Below are 18028 nucleotides of genomic sequence, written 5' to 3' on the forward strand. Positions count from 1 at the left end.
AGCGAGCGGTCAAACTCCCGAGGGGACAATTTGCATATTAGCCTTTTATTATATAGGATGACTGCCTCTCAGATAGATATAAATGGTCCCAAGGCAGAACACATATGTTTGGATGCATGCTGTATTCTATTCCTACTGTCATCCCCATCTTGGTGCCCACCCCCAGCTCTCCACCCTGTGACAATGCCTGCCATCGATTAGGTGCTCGATCAATGCTTGTTGAACGAATGAGTGAATCCAGTGCTTGTCTGGTACAAGTGTATACGTGAAGGGTCACCACCCTTGTAGCATATTGGATTTGGAAGTCTAGGGTGAGAACATGGTTTTCAATAACCCTTGATGAGAGCAGCTTTCACATTTGCACCCAGAGGTGCATGGCACAGCGATTGTGATCGCCTGAGCTTGAACTGTGCCTTCTGAGATGCAGGTGTGAAGGTTGCTTTCCAGTGAAGTATCTACACCTTGGCATGGCTTTGCCACTCTCTACATCCTATGTTCTGTGGGAAGAGTTCATTCTAGAGCCTCTGACAGCCGCCAAGCCTCCTAGGATTGAATGCCTCCATGGTGCAATGATCTCTGCCTCTGAATCAGCCTGCAGACCGCTCTGACTGTTACAGAGATCTTGCCTAAGTTAAAGACTTAAGATTTAGCTTCCTTAGAATTTTAACTATTGATTGCCTTCTGGAGAGGTTTCTCCTCTGGAGAAACATTAAATTCATTCAAAGGATGTTTACTGAGCAGCGGCATGGCATACCAGGTAGGGATCCAGACATTGAGTGCAGACAGCTGAATAAGAGGAGTTCAGCTGGGGAATACCAACGCAACTCACAATGTACTCGCACACAATTACCTAAATTCATCACAACAGCCCTATGATGTGCCTGGTAAGCCCATTTTTTTTCAGGTGAGGAGATGGAGGCTTCAAGAGTGTATGTAACTTGTCTGATATCTTATAGTTTGCATCTGAGGGAGCTACAGCTCAATCTCAAGACTTTTGACTATAATCCAGTGTTCACTTTTACCACCCTGAGCTGAGAGTATGAATGTATTTCTGCTTCCTGCAGCCCTGAGTACATGTGAGGGTAGATAACATACTCCCAGAATGAGCCCTTCTCCTGGATAAACTTGATCTCCAAAAGTGGGATGATAGCCAGTGGATTTTCCTTGGACTCGACCACAAGGCAATACCCTTGCAAGTTGTGGAAGGTCCTGGCTACTGTACAACGCACTTTTAACACACAGCCAAGAGGGTCTCAGTGTGGAACATTAGCTTCTCTAACGGAACTCGGGGTAGTTATTCTCCCTGGGCAGTGAAGCCGGTCGCTAAGCCCGGGACCTTCTTTCTAGGGCAACTTGGGAGGTGATTTCCTAGCAAGCATTTACAGTGAAACACGATAGAAGTGCAGATTTCCAGGGCCAGGTGTCTGACACTTGGGGCATCTTTTTAATGACATTCCTGTTAGGGCACCATTGACTTAAGCAATTTATGTTCCAAGACACTCCCGACCACCTGAGAAATTTCATTACAATTACAGACAGATCCATTAGACTTTTGGCTCAACATATAAGGAAAAAATATTCTGTCTCTTTGTAGCTTTCACTCACTGGCCTTCTTTAGGCTGGGAAGCAGGAAGGCAGTGACTCTCCCACGCGGCAGGCTGGCACACATGAAGTGTGCAGGGAGTCCCAGGCTGAGCGCAGGCCTGGGCAGGCATGTCTGAGCAGCCCTGGTGAGCTGCCGGGTGGGCCTGCTTGGGGCCTATTTGCATCACAGACTGTGGTGCCTCCTGGGAAGGAGCTCATCTTGGAGGAAGAAGGCACAGGGCACAGGCAGGTGGCCTGCTGACCAGGCTTTGTTCACAGCAGGGTGGGAGTGATTCTGAGTCTGGCCCTCTATCCACCTCACAACTAGCTTTGACTCACAACTCAGCCCCCCATTGGACTTCTTTAGGAGACCCATGGAGAGCAAAACGGCTCTACATAAAAATGGAAAGAACGGTCTGAAGTAAGACGTGGTTGTCACTGGGGAACCAGCTTTGGCACTTGTCTTCAGAGAAAAATGTATCATGGGAAGAGAGGCTTTTTCCTTTCTGAGATCGTGGAACCCTGCAGTTCTGTGGCATTGGGGGCCTCCAGCACCTTCGTGGTGGCAGGGATGGCAGCACCCAGCAGAGGGGACAGTGTCTGGCATCCTGGTAGAGTGTGTGGAGCAGGCTAAGGGGAATAAAATGGTGGATGATCAGAAAAGATTTCTGCCTTCCTTTTTACTTCCACAATGCTCAAACCTCCTCCCACCCTCAGAGTAATGGTCCCCTCATGATGTCCATATCCTGTTACCTGGAACCTGTGCATAGTTATGTCATATGGCAAGGGGACATGAAGGTTACAGATGGACTGACCTTGGGCTGGGGAGTTTATGCTTGATTTTAGCCCTGCAGAAACCATTTGGGACTTATGACCTCCAGAAATATAAAACAAATTTGTGTTATTTTAAGACACTAAATTTGTGGTATTTTTTTTTTTTTATCAGTAAAAAACAAACAGACAAAAATGAATACAGGTCTCTATTATTTTCTACCTATGACTCATCAGGGAAACTTTTCCTATATTTGACCTGGAGTTTTCATTCAGTTGCTCCAGCCCTTTCTTTCAGACACCTGGAGCGGGATCTCTAAGGTTGTTAAGACTCCAGAATGATCTCCCATATGAGAGGCTAAAAGGCACCACCATTATGAGACCTTTCAAAGGGGATCACACAGGTTTTGTGCTTTTTCTATAAACTTGAAGTGGTTAGGTGAGGAATAGGCAGGCTCAGAGCTGGGCAGCAGGCTGTTGGCCGTCACTGCTATACCATGCAGCATGGTGATGGGGACAGAGTGTTAGACTGGGACTCCCGACTCTGGCCCTCACTTTTCTCACCCATGACGTGAGCACTAGATGACCTCAAGAGGTCTGTTTGATTTTCTACTGTCTTAAGCACTCAAAAACAATGCTGGAGAAACAAACAAGAAACGAGTATCTTCTAAACACCCAGTGTTTTAGTTATATAATGTCACTTATTTTCACAACAGCTGTGTGAGGTGGTCATGTCACATGAGGCCCCATTTTACAGATGAGGGCATACTGGCTCAGAGAGGTGAAGTTACCCTCTAAGTCATCTGGCTAGTAAGCTGAGGAGCCACCAACTAAGTCTTGATGTCAGAAGCCCATGCCATTTCCATGATGTCATGGCATCTCCTAGGAAAGATTTCTGCCTTCTTTTTGAGAAGGACGCTGGCCCTGGATTATGCTGAGGACACAATCCAGGGGCCACAACCACAGGCTGAGCCTAGGAGTGAAGCTCTTTGGCATGCTGGGAGGCCCATGATGAAACAAGAATAATCATTCTATAACACTAATATCTGTAAGTTTGTTTCTTTTCTAGGCTGAGTTGTGTGATATTGGGTAAGTCACTTTATGTCTCTGGGCCACCGTTTCCTGGCCTGTGAAATGAGAGGATGTACTGGAATCCTTTATCTTTTGAATTCGTGACATATGAGTGAAGGAGATTTTGTTGAGCATTAGCTGTTACAATTTATATTACCAAAGCAATTAAATTTTTAAAAATCTATTGGGGTGACATTGGTTAATAGGATCATATAGGTTTCAGGTGTATATTTCTATGATACAAGATCTGTATATTGCATTGTGTGCTTACCACCCAAAGTCAAATCTTCCTCTGTCACCATATATTAGGTCCCCTTTATTCCCGACCCCCCCCCCTATTTTTAAATTTTCTAAGTAAATCCTAAACTACACATTCCTCTCTTCCTCTCCCTTCTTCTGGGCCATATACACCTCCTTCCATCCTGCCATCATGCCCACTGTTAAGAATGCCTCTATTTGATGGTTTAGAATTTTGCTCAGGGTGTGAGATGATTGCAGTCAGAGGATATATATATATATATATATATATATATATATATTCTAGACGAGAGAAGACAAGACAGCCTTTCTCTGTTGCCCATCTCTCTTCCTGGAACCTCCCCCATTTTTCTCTGCCTGGAACGTTTATCTGCCCGTGTCCCCCTAGGCTGCCCCTTGACTCTGGCTGTCTAGGAAGCAGCAGGCAGGCGGCCCTCGTTTGAGCAGGCCATCTCTCAGCGCGACTGCAAGCATGGTTATCTTTTATTTCTGGCATGTGCTGTAACACAAGAGTGATCTCGACTTCGGAGATTATCACCTCTCATCTTTTATTCTCCCCTTTCTCCTCTCCTTTTTCTTCCTGTGAGATGATAAAATTACCAGACAAGCCCTCCCTTCCTCCCAGCCTAGTCAGCGCTCAGAGATATTTACTCCTTCGGTAAACAGCTCTAATCTCCCCAACCAGACTTTATCACAGTTAAGCGAGTTACATTCTCTTGGCCTAATCCCCGATGTGCTGTGGTTTTTTGAGTATAAAGCTTTTGACATCTTTTGATATAAGATGGCAACTCTGGGCCACTGGATATGATTAGGTATCAGGCTAAGAGGTTTCAATTTGACCAAAGTGGAAAAGAAAGACCCCCCCTGCAGAACAGCTTTGAGTAGAAAAAAATACATGGAAAAGCACACGAGGAGGAGTACATGGGGGTTTTTCAGGCTCCGGCCATGCAAATCCTTGGTGGACAGTCAGTAACGTGAGTTCAAAATTGAGTTAACCCCCACGGCCATGTCCTTCTGTGTTGTTCCTAACCATGTGCCACAGTGTCCAGGAAAAGACCAGAGAAGCAAATGGCACCATGCCTGAACTTGGAGATATTTCATTTCCAGTGGGAGAAACAAGATGTACTTGAACCTCTAGAACAGGCATCCTCAAACTACGGCCCGCGGGCCACATGTGGGTGTTTTTGCCGTTTTGTTTTTTTTACTTCAAAATAAGATATGTGCAGTGTGCATAGGAATTTGTTCATAGTTTTTTTGAAACTATAGTCCGGCCCTCCAACGGACTGAGGGACAGTGAACGGGCCCCCTGTTTAAAAAGTTTGAGGACCCCTGCTCTAGAGAACAATCCAAGGACAGATGAGGACCAAAGTGTAAATCAGACTTGGCTCAAATTATCGAACATTCTGGGGCATGGGAAATGGTTAGAGGAGGGAAGATCCATAATGCTTGACAGAAAGGTGTCTGGTCACATGCGAGGCAGGAGCGAACTTGGGGGAGTGGACAGGCCCTGTGTGTGCAGGTGGTGTTGTCGGTGGGAGTTGCAGAGTAATTTCCAAGTACTGCTAGCAGTGGAAACCAAGGCTCGGGAGCCTGGTGTGTGTCACGTCCAGCGAGGACAGTTCTTCATGCCCACAGGACACTGTGCCTGCTGTGAAAGTGCCAGAGCCATGCTCGGAAGCGCTTCTTGTTTCTACGTATAGATGCTATGCCTTGGCTTTTCTTCCTTGTCGACCTTCCAGTCACTCCTAAATTCAGTTCCTATTCTCTGCCTCTCCCTGCCTGCCAGTGCCACCCATGCTCTCAGCCAAGCGGTGACATTTTCCCCAAGCACAGCCTGTGCATTTTTAAACCCAGAGATGAGCTTTGGGGTTTGACTCTTCCTGCCACCCTCCCTTTGTGTGTGTGTGTGTGTGTGTGTGTGTGTGTGTGTGTGTGTGTGTGTGTATGTATTTTTGGCCTTGAATCCCCATTAAAAAGAAAAGCAAGTGAATTGTCAGGGCCAACAATTGAAAGGCAATTCGCAGAGCCCAATAAACTGCTTTACTGTCCTCACTGCAGGCCACACTTCAATGGAGGCAGATCCATCAGCAAGTTAATTCTCTCTCTGAAAGCAGCCTCAGCACTCAGGTTAGGGTGCTGCCGGAAACCAAGGCTTCTCCCTCCCATTCCCCTGCTTGAGGAAAGACGGGGCTGCAGGCCACCTCTCCATGGGCCCCATCTCCCTTCCAGCTGGATAGCATCGCCCTGCAGAGCCTTGGGAAGTGTTCTCATGATTTCCCCTTTTTGTACCTCCCACCCCCCACAAACCATGCCTGCTGAGGTCTCTGCTGGGCAGGGGCAGTGAATAGCTACCCAGTCCAAGCTGAACCTGGTTTTGGCACCTGTCTGACGTGCTCCTTGCAGTTCCTCCCTGCCTGCCCTGGCTCTTCATCCTAGAGGCCTTCACATGGTCTTTAAAAAACAACAACAAACTCCATCTCCATGTTTGTCCCATGCAAAAGTCCCTTGCTGCAATTTGTCAGTGTGTGTGTGTGTGTGTGTGTGTGTGTGTGTGTGTATGTGTGTGTATGTATGAATGAATGAATGAGTGAATAAAATCAAAGGTAGATACTTGCCACTGAAATACCAGCCCCTTCTGCCCAGCAAAAGTTATCTCTTCATCTCTTCTTCACATTTGTCATATTTTTGGGAGGGAGGGTATTAAGGCTGTGTCCCTTTTTGCTGTGAGTGCATAATAAGTTACCAGGCATTACTATTCACTGTGAATTGTCAATTTCTAGGGGCAGCTGGTAGGATCTGAGTTTGATGGGTCTGTGGGAGGAGAAGAAAACATCGGCAGTCTTGTTGGGGAGGCACTCGGAGCTGCCAAGGGGGCCCCAGGCACTGGCCTCCATGGTCACCAAAGCAAAGCAGGGAGGACTTAGTGGGACTAAGAAGGAGGAGCAGAGCACTGAAGGTGATGTGAACATACCTCCAAGTGTGAGCTACCTGCGTCCCTTCCTCTCTCCACAACGTCCTTTCACAGAGTGGACCAGGGCTAGTGGGCTGAGAGGGCAGTGTTTTGGGCAGGGCCCTGGTCCTGTGAGACTAGCCAAGCACTCAGCAGGGCTGAGACCCCTGTCCCCAGGTTGGGAGGAGAAGGCGAGCCAGCTCCTCTTCCCAAGGGAGGCTCATCATGTCTTACTCTGTGCTGGGGTTGTCTGGCCTATGTCTGGAATTCTGGGCCCTGGTTTGGAGATGCCCCTTCTGAAGTGAGTCATGACAGGATTACTCACCCAATACATTTGCATTAATGTAGTGAAACAAATGTGAGAATTGTAAGACTATAAATAGTGAATATAACCATTGTATGAAATATTGTATATAGCCATTTAAATGAGCAAGAAATCAAGTAGAAGTATATTCATGGAGCACCTACTATATCCAAAGCTTTAGACATAACATTGTCCAGCATGGGGCTATTAATAAAAAACAACACTAATAATATTGAGAGATATCATTCACTAAGTGCCTTTTAGGTGCCAGGCACTTTCTCATATAATCCTGACAATAAACCTTTTAATTCCAACTGACAGTTAAAGAAACACTTAAAAAGGTTGAGTAACTCGCCCAAGGCTACATAACTAGTGAAGGGGCAAGGCTGGTATTAAGATTTAGCTCCAGTGCCAAGCCCCCAAACCAGGAAATACGTGAACATAGGTACCGAGCAAATCAATGGAGACAGGTGTGGAACTGGATGCTCAGGTCTGTGGTCCTGACAATAAATCTTATGAGAGGTGGTAGAGAGAGAAGGTCCATGGAAGCTCAAGTAGTGACAGAAGTTTCTGGAAGGAGTTAAGGCTTGATCTGCATTTAGGTACACGAAGAGGTGAGTAGAAGGCATTTCAGGATGGATTAAGGGACATGAATGAGCATGGGGTGTGTGAGGGTCAGTGAGGAGATGATGAGTAAGAGAACATGAGGCTTGGTTTAGGGAAGTGGTAACTAAGGTATCAGATTAGTGTGCTTTTAGGCTAGAGTCTCCACCCATCCTCTGTGTGAATTTAGGCAAATTACTGAACCTTTCTAAGCCCCAGATTCTCATCAGTAAAACAGAGTACCTGCTCTACCTTTTTGTGGTGAGGAATGGGAGATAATTCATACCAGGTACTTAGCACAATGTTGGCCACGTGAGAGCTGCTCCATAAATGTCATCTATAGTTGAACATGTTCTTTCCTCACTCCTGGATTTTTGTGTTATCTTAACTCTTGCCTTCATCAGCATCATCCAGCCACTGAATCATCAAGCCCAGCTGACTCTCTGTTCATGGTATCTGTTGTTTCTTTTTTTGTTCTCATTGACCTACCCTATTCTAGGTCCCTGTATGCCTAAATCGTTGCAACAGACTCCCACCGGTTTCTGGCCTTCAGTCCTCTCCACATCTGTCTACCTTGTACATGAAGAGTAGGCTATTCCCTCGTATACACTGCTCTCTTCATCGTACTGCCTTGCTCAAAACCTTCCAGTGACTCACTCTTGCCTTGAAGATTAAATCCAGACTTCTTAGCTGAATCACCTACAGCCAATGGTTCTAATTCTTTGCTTCTGTTTCTCAACATAGTTGCTGTTGTTGCCCCACAACATGCTCTTCATTCATTGTTTCCTCTTCCAGGAATACTGTATACATCTTCCTCTCCATTTAGCCAAGCATTGGTGTTCCATGCTGGCTCATCTGAAACCTACCTCCTGCGTGAAGTTGTTCCTGACCAGTCCAGCTCATGAGATCTCTTTCTACGATGGATAACCCTTATACTTCCTTACTGCCTGGCTCATATAGCCAAACGCTGTCTTGCTAATGACATGCGTGCATGCAAAACAAAAGGTTTCCCCAGATGGGCTGCAAATCCTCAAGGGAAGTCCACTTCATGGTCTTTTCTGTCTGTGGGGTTCCCAGCATAGGGCAGGGCTGAGCACATAGAAGGCACTCAATACATTTTTATTAATTTTGTTGAATAAAAGTGGTAGCAAGAATGGGAGGTGGGAGAGAAGAACCTCTTTTCTAGTAAAGAAAGATGATTCCTGTGACACAGCAGAAGCTGTGTCTTAGATTGGCCAGTCATTTATGTCCCTGGGAACCAGCAGTCCCTTTCTCTTTGTACTTCCCTTGGGGCAATTCTCACTTTCCAGCCTTGCTTTCTGCCATTGGAAGCTGCTCTCTGTCCACATCTCTTCTCCTAGGATGGGGCTGGGCTTCCATGTAAGTCCCGTCTCTGATGCCCCACACAAGGCCCTGCTGGTGGTTCACAATTGGTTGGGAATGCTTGCTTAATGTCTGAACAGATGAGTCCAGAGTGTATGAATGAAGAATGGCGCCCGGTGGAATACAGTGTATAGTATCATGTTGTTAAAGCCTTTAACAATGATGTGTGGCCATTTGTTGTGTCCTTAATGACAATTACAGCAATAATGGAGATAATCTGAGGATGAATGATAGGCGGGACACAAGGGAAGCCTATTCTCATCCTGGGACTTGGGGTTGCAAACCAGGCTTTCAATGTTTTTGGGTTTGTGTTTCATGCCCAGCTGGCAAGTTGCCTCGCTCTGATTCAAAAGGGGGAAGCAGAATCCTTCACTCGGGGATCTTGGGGACGTCAAACTGCTCCTTACGCAACAGCCTCCTAATGAGTTAAGTGTAAATGAATCAGAAGCAGATGGATTGGATTGTTCTGGAAATACACCCGAGGTTTAAAAATTAAGGGAAAAAGCATTTTGGCAAAAGGCATTTTGGGGTTTGCCAAGACCCAGAACATTTGAAAAACAGTTCAAGATTTTTTTCTTTTTCTTTTCTTTTCTTTTTTGGTTGCAAAACCCAAAATGCTGCCTGGAGGCAGTAGAAAGAGATGGGCCTTCCTTCTCCCGCCGTGTGGGTAATGGACCCCAGACAGGAGGCAATGGGCTATAGAATTGCACCGGGGACTGATGGTGTCCCGGGGCAAAGCACCCTGCCACTTTTTGCAGGGGAAGGCGGCCCCTTGGGCTTGCGGCTCCCAGTCTAGGCCTCAGCCCTCTGGGCATGCTTTGGGCTGCCACCTATGCCTTGCAATGTGTCTGCCTTTCATAAGACTTGACTCACCTCATTATATAAGGGAAATGGTCTCCAATTTGCTAGGCGAGAAACTTTGGAGTTTAGCAAATACTAATCCAATAAAATATAAAGTGAAATGTTTATTCTAGAAAAAACTCTTTGAACAATTTTTTTTTATTAGTCACATTTGGCATAGTTGAGCCTTTCCCTGGAGGGATCGTCTTGCTGAGGGAAAAGAAAAACAGCAACTGTCTCAGAAGAAAACCCAATCCAGCAGTTCCTAAATCTGTTGCTGGCTTGCTGTGTGATTGTGCACAAGACACGGAACCTCTCTGTGCTTTGCTTTCCCAAGAACCATCTCTAAAGGTGTCCTCTGACTAAATGCAAATATATAAATCAAATAAGTCGGGGGCTCATTCATCTTAGATGATGTAAGTTAATGATACAGGAGCACTAGCTGTCTTTGGCATGTGTAACACACGGTCCACTTACTGAATTTCAGTAGTATTATCTCCTTTTCCCTCTTTTTTCCCCAGGCACCTACTCAGCTACAAGGCTCGACTCACCTGCCTCCTCCCAGAATCCTGTGCTTCTGAGCTTGGTAAGCTTGGCCATTCCTCAGGCTGTGCCTGGGAGGGAGTAAGTAACTCTGTGACCTGGGGTCCCCTCACAGGCTTTCTAATCACTGTCTTCATTTTTGGCTCTGCCACAAACCTGTGTAGGAAAAGCAATATTGGTGCTTCCCTTTGAGTTGCCCTTACTGTTCTCACCTCCTCAGGCTGGTCTGACAGCCTTGTGTGCTCCTAATCAGGAAGGGTGAAGCCCCAGAATTTAGGGAGGTGAAAGGTTGGGGGAGGCAACTCAGTCTGTGGGTGCCGTGGGCAGAGGAGAGCAGAGCACGGCTGAATTCCATCTCTCCCAGGAGGCCCAGCTTGTTTCTTCATTTGTTCATTCACTCATTCCTTCATCAGCTGTGTTCCTGCTGGATCATGGCCTAAACCCTCTGTGGAGACAGGCGTGTTTGCCCCAGCCCACAGGGACACAACCACTAGAAGGTGAGTAACTGTTTACAGCTTTTAAAGAGCTTTCACATATATAATCCCGTGATGCCTCTTCTAAAAAATCTACAGAAAATGCAAGGACCTTCACATCATCTGGCCCCTGTCTCCTTTCACAGAGGGGTTGTTCTCTCTGTTGCACAGCCTGTTAGTGGTGGGTCTGGGTCTGGTGCCTTCATCATGCTTGCTTTTTGTACTTGAACTCATTGTGTTCTGGATCAGGATCTATTTTGTTCTGTGACATCTTGTTTACATCACCCCATGCGGACCGTGACCTCCTTTGAGACAAACTCATGTTTTGCCCTTTTCTGTAACTCACATGGTACAGAGCAGAGCACCTGGTACATGGACTCTGCTAAACAAATAGCCAATCAACTGGGAAAAATATCAAACTGGGCAGAACAAGGGGCAGCCCCCGTTCATGGCAGACCAGATCTCCATTGGATTCCCAGACATGGAAGACAGCTGCTCCGGGTCTCTTGGATCATCCCCAACTCTCACACCCCTAATTGTCCCCACCCCCTCCCCTTAGTCTTGACCCAGCCTCACTGTCATCAGCTGCAGCATCATTATCCTTATTATCGCCATTCTCACACATCAAGTTTCTAGAGTGGGCCAAGACCTATAAAGGAAGGTGTTAGCTCATAGATAGTCCCAGCCACATCAATACTAAGCAGAAGCTTGGGAACTGGAGGGAGGAAGCAGCCCATATGGGGGGAAGAACCACCTGGGCTACTAGCTCTGCCCTCACCCCACCCTGAAATGCTGGGTTTGGCCTCTGACTTGCTGGGTGACCCCAGGCCCCTGCCCTCTAGCTGATGTGAAAACAATGATGCTCTCTGTCCTGCCTACTTGCTTCTTAACCATATGAGCGAGAGGGCAAATGAGATCCCATTTTGAACTCCCAGGAGGAAAGGTACAATGATTATTTAGAGGTAATGGCTGGTGGAGGCCACCATCAAGCAGAAAACAGCTCAGCCCTCAGGGCAACTAAAAGCTACTTGTAGGAGCAGGGAGTGGTCCATCTTTCTCTCTGACTTTGGCGTGGGAAGGACTGAGAACAAACAGGGGCTCTGTTTCAGCCTCTTACTGTTCTTAGATCTCCCGGGTGTATGGGAATCCTGAGGAGGCTGCCCCCTCCCCTATTTTCTTCCTCTTCTCTGTGAATTCTGGCTTCTCCATTGCTAACATGATGATTCAGGGCAAAAACGAAAGTGTCAGAGGCGGGAAGGAAAGATAAGATAGACATGAAATAAAAGGTAGCCACACTTCAAAGTTTCTTGCACCTTAGTGCCCCCTCCTGCCCCAACATTGACATCCTTAAAACAGAAATCCCACAGCATGGGGGCTGGACCTCAGGCCTCAGGTCAAGGCGGGGGCAGCAGGAGAAGTGACTCAGCTGCAGGAGCAAGCACCCAGAGGCCTGGGCAGGAGGCAGGGCTGTGGGCAGCGATCCTCCTCAGCCCTGCAGGCCGCGCTCCGCCCCCATTCACCCTGGAGCGGGGACACCGCGGTGTGATTGATGGGCTCCAGCTTGAATGGAAAGTCCAGATTCCAGCAGACAGCTTAGGAGATAGGAGGAGAGACATTTCTCACATCTGCAGCAAAATTAACAATTAAATACATAAAATTTGTTAGTTTACAAATAGAACCGTTACTTGTTACTCGGGTATTAACAATCTCCTTCTTCGATTAAAAATGTTTTGTTGTTTTTTTTAATTAAAAAAAATTTTTTTCCCCCCGGTAACGCCCGTGAAAGACGTCTGTTTCAGTTGCCAACATTTCTGCAGAACTAATGTGGGTGGATTGTGACAGATATAATTTCTCCATCCTACAGTTTCATCAACTTGAGTTCTGTTAAACTATACCCGCTGGGCTTAGCTCCTTTTAAAGTTTCCGCTTTGACAGGTAGATTTATTAGTCTTGAAATTTGTACAAATCAGATGTCACTCGTGGCAACTTGTCAAAATGTCAGTCTGGCGAGGCGGCATGAAAGGGTTTCTGGAGAGAGACAGACGCAAGGCGGGCTTTAAAGAACTCCAGAGCAGTGGTGGGGAGGACGGGAGGAATGGCTGCCGCTTGATCCTGAGGGCTTTACTTTATTAAATATCTCAGGGACGGCCTTGGATCCCATGTCTCCGAGACATCAAGTCTGACAGCTTCCAAACGATGGCTCCGTCGGTTACAGTGTCACGTTTCTTTGCTTGTTATGTTCACTTAGTGAGAGAAGGCGAGGGGTGCTTGCATAGAGAAGGAGAGCAAATCCAGGTCTTTCGGTTTTAAAAAATGCTGGGTGGGTCTGCGGAGCTGGATGGGTGTTCCAGCATGGGCTCCCTTGGCCAGAACTAGGGGGCGCCTTCTGGCTCCTCAGTGCAAACTCTAGTTCCAAAAGGGGGCAAGAGGGAGCAGGAGGGACAGCCTTGCTCCCAGGTGCAGACAGAGGACACAGGCCTGCTCCCCTCACAGAGCTATAGAGGAGGTGGTAATCCCACACAGTCCCCGGAGACCTGGGGGCTCACACTCTAGTGGGAAGGCTTCCCCAACTTCCCAGACCTCCCGGACCAGCTCTGTTAATCAAGGCTCTGTGATCTGGGAAGCTCCATAATGAGGAAATGTTATCAATAGTCATAAAATTATCTGGAAGTCTCTCCGTGGGGGCGTGGGTGGGAGCTAGAGAGAGAGCCCAGTCCAGGTCCCGGATGCAGTTCTCTCCAGTGGCAGCCTGTGGGAGTCTCAATGGATAGGGGACATTCTGTGCTCTGAGCAGGTGCCTTCTGGGGAGGGCGGGGCCAGCGCTGGTGCAGAGGAGATAGAATTCTGGTGGGGGAAGCACTTGCTGGATTACTGCACTCTTTGCCCATCTGTCTGTCTCTCTATCCCAGGAAGTTGGAAGACACCAGAGAAAGCTGTAGTCCTCAGAATTCCCACTCCCCAAGGAGTTCTGGTTGACTTAGTTCAGTCATTTTCATAGAGGAGGGGCAAGGACTCTCCCCTAGGAAAGTGCTGAGACTCACTCTGCCTCTGGAGGGAAATTGGGGAGCTACCAGGCTACCCAGTCTGTCCATCTGTCTGCCTTTGAGATGCGCTGTCTTGGCATCAGGAGGGGGTATGTTTTGATCTGAGAAGTGTGGAGCATGCTCACTCCATCCCCAACCCTTCCTCCTTTTCATTTATTTTTTTTTAAAATATGTTTTTGTTGATTTCAGAGAGAGGAAGGGAGAGGGAGAGAGCGATAAAAACATTGATGAGAGAGAAACATAGATTGGCTGCCTCCTCACGCCCCCTACTGGGGATCGAGCTCACAACCTGGGCATGTGCCCTGACCAGGAATTGAACCAGTGACCTTCCCGAAGGATGGGATGAAGCTCAACCAACTGAGCCACACCAGCTGGGCTCCTTTTCATTTCGTTGGATGCCGAATTACTGAAGGCCTTTTTCTTCATAAGTTCCCAGACATGCCTGCTATAATGCAAACTTCTCTGGAGGGGGATATCCTCCCTACTGGAGATTAGGTGACATGTTGCTGAAAGCAAGGAAGTGTTTTGTGCAAAGGAAGTGGGGCCAGAATCAGAGAAGGGGGAGCATGGGGGTCCATGGGGACCTGCCCCACCACTTGATATTTTTGAGAGTCCCACCTGCTTGATGCATCCTGCCCTATCCCAGAGCAGGAAGCAAGGTTTTTAAAGAGAAACAGGAGGACTGGGTAAGGGAGTGGGCAGCAGGGACTGTCCCCAGTCCTCTCACCTGCTGCACTCTCTAGCGAGTGAAGGGGATTTCCACTTGGCCCTTCTGCCCCTCCCAGCACAAGTGCTGGAGTTGGTGGGTGGCTGGATCCTCTTCCGCCAGCAGCATGGAGTCTGAGGCGTCCAGTGGGGAATTTTCTGCTCCCTGGGCCCTGGAGGGAGTTGACATTTTCCCCGTGAAGGAGAAGAATCGAGTCCACTGTTTATGAATCTGGTTGGAGCCTGGCACGGCGAGGAACTCCACGGACCTTGCAAGTGAATGAGATTCTCCCAGGTGAAAAATCTCAGATGCCAAGAGGCATGATAAGGATAATGGTCAGGATGATATAATAATAGTGGTAATTATCCTAATAATCCCTTAGGATGTATAGCATGTCTTTGAAAGCGCTCAAAGCACTTTCATATTTGTGATCTCATATAACCTCAACCCACTTCTGGTAGAGGGATTGGGTGGAACAGGCTATCATATCTACATGGGGAAACTTAGGCACCCAGCTCAGGCCTTTCACTCTGGTCTCTCTTATTTAGGTACACCCAATGATTTTGTGTTGCCAACCTGTCCCTGAGAGAAACACACACACACACACACACACACACACACACACACACACACCACACCCACACACACACTTGTGGCTTTTAACCCCCAAATGTGCCATTTCTGAAAAGTGCTTCAGATTAGCGAGTTGAGACTTAATCACCAGCCTCCTCCTACCTTCCCCTCCCTCCCCCACCCTGCCCCAGCTCTCATTTCTCCTGGGCTGTGCACTGGTTTGTTCATGAAAAGGGAACAGGGAGGAGGCAGATCTGAGAAGCACTTCACAGAGGAAGACTCTTTAAAAGAAATCACTTTGTGTCATAGTGCAGGGTGACTTACTTTCATGTGGCAAATGCATTCTGGCAGCTCCCTGCTCCATATTAGATAGATCATTAAAGGAAGGGCAGGCAGGGGGTGGATTTTCCCAGCCCTTCCTCCCAGGACAGCTCTGTCAGTCCCAGCCAGGCGGACTGAGGTCACGTTCAAAGGGAGAGTGTGGGGTCCTGAAAGGCTAACAAGTGGAGAACAGAGGAAAAGCTGTGGGTGCGCAGTGCTAGCTGGAGTCCTGTGATCCCATTTGCTAAATGCGTCTCTGCTTAGTAATTTCAGGGCAGCCAGCAGGGAGAGAGACGCAGGGCGGGGGGGGGGGGGGGGCGGGGGGGAGCGCAGGGGGTGAAAGGCAGGGAAGAAGACGACGAAGAAAAAAAACCCCACCAGCCTGTCTGGCATTAGTTCAGAAAGCTCTCCAACTCACACATCTGGTTCTTATATTTCAAAGTTAATTAGTCATATTGAGGCTGTCTGAAGATAAATTTATCATCCAGAAAAAACACAAACAGTTTGAAAAATGAAAGGAAGTGAGGTGACATGGCTTGACGTTTAAATAAATCATTTTAACATGATTAAAAAACTTGTCCTGTCTGACACCCAGCACTTGGGTACTTTGTAAAGACTTTTTGACAAAGACAAGTCCTTGTTTGGTATACAAAAGCCCTTGCCATTCAATTACTCAGAAAAATCTTTGGCCAAGTACTTTTCTGAGTGACTACTGGGGAGTATGGTCCGCAGCCGGGCCCCACTCTCTGGGGAGGTAGCAGGGAGTCTGGGGTAGGCAGTGACTATCCCAGTGAAAAATCTCCAATGCTAAGAGGTCTGGGTAACTGGCAGGTTTTTCTGAGAGAGCAGTGAGCATAAAGTGCGTTCTTAATTCGGTTCTCTGGATGACTTGAATTTGAGCAGGAACTCTTTCTACATTCCACAGAGGAAAGACCCTCTTCAAACGCCTGGTGGATACTCTCAAGCACCATGTGTGTCCTGTTGCGTACACCTCCCAGGGCTAAGATGACTGTGTGAACTCCGTGATGAACGGGACGAAGAATCAGGGCTCTCTCTGGACTAGCTATAGTGCGCAGTGACCAGATGGGGGTGGTAAAGAATGTAAAGAATCGTGAGTACTGATGTGTTTGGTGTGTTCTAGAAGCTGATGGACATGAGCTGGAATCAAACACCCTCCAAACTCAGACACATCACCATGCGCTTGTCTCTCCCTCCCCACGGGTCATGCCAGTGTATTTTGTGTGCTTCTTAAAGGTCCCTGGTCCCTGTTCTATGTGATGACAGACAGTCCTTCCCAGCCCAGCTCAGCACTGGGAACAGACTTTGGATTGGTGGTGGTAGAAGCTGGTGGCATAAGTGGGCATTTCTAGACGGCATGAAAGGGGGGGGTAGCGTTCTAGGGCTTTCCCTAATTCCGTCTAAGGCAAATGGCTCCCAGGAGATTTCGATGTGCTTTCTAGTTTGCCCTTTGATTGCGTTCTCCACGCAGGACAGGAGTGACATAATACAACATGAACGTTTTCTCCTATTAGCAATTTGGTCTCATCAGTTTTGTTAATGGGATAACAAGAAGTGCCCGTTATGGTGCAAAAGTCTCATCATGTTGGTAATTTTCACTGGAACATGTTAGCAATCTGTCACTATTTGTTTCCAGCAACACTGGCAAGAGCCTGCTTACCTCAGGGGCTCCAATTTCCTCTCCACACCACCAGACTGTCCTTTCTTTCTCTGGCTATTTCACTTCCCCTGCTTCGATCTGTCTCTCTCCATCCCCATGTGCCTTTGTTTCTATCTTCCCACCTTTCTCTTTCTGCCACCTGCCACCCCTCTGATCACCCACGACAATGTTTGTACTGGAGGGAAACACCATCCCAGGCAGCCTGCAGTGGCAGAATTCCAGAGCCGGAAGCCCCAAGCTATCATTACCCCCACCTTCTGATTGGTTGGGTGGAGAAATTGAGGCCCAAGGAGGTAAAGTGATTTTCCCAAGATATCACAGTCAGTTTAGGGGCAAGGTCAAGCCTAGGATCCTGGTTTCATGATTTCAAATCCATGATGCCTTTTATTACATGACTAGAGGCCCAGTGCACAAAATTCATGCACGGGTGTGTGTGTGGGGGGTGGGGGTGTGTCCCTTACCCCAACCTGTATCCTCTCCAATCTGGGACCTCTCGAGGGATGTCTGACTGCCCATTTAGGCCCGATCCAATCCAGGACTGCAGGCTCCCAACTGCTTGCCTGCCTGCCTGCCTGATTGCCCCTAACTGCTTCTGCCTGCCAGCCTGATCACCCCCTAACCACTCCCCTGCCAGCCTGCTCGATGCCTAACTCCTCCCCTGCTGGCCCGAGTGCTCCTAACTGTCCTCCCCTGCTGGCCTGGTCACCCCTAACTTGCCCCTCCCTGCTGGCCTGGTCCCCCCCAGCTGCCCTCCCCTGCAGGCCTGGTCCCTCCCAACTGCCCTACCCTGCAGGCTTGTTTGCCCCTAACTGCTCTCCCCTGCCGGCCTGGTCACCCCTAACTGCTCTCCCCTGCAGGCCTGGTCACCCCCAACTGCTCTCTCCTGCAGGCCTGGTCACCCCCAACTGCTCTCCCCTGCAGGCCTG

This window comes from Eptesicus fuscus, chromosome 8, assembly GCF_027574615.1.
Source record: "Eptesicus fuscus isolate TK198812 chromosome 8, DD_ASM_mEF_20220401, whole genome shotgun sequence".
Classification (NCBI taxonomy): Eukaryota; Metazoa; Chordata; class Mammalia; order Chiroptera; family Vespertilionidae; genus Eptesicus; species Eptesicus fuscus.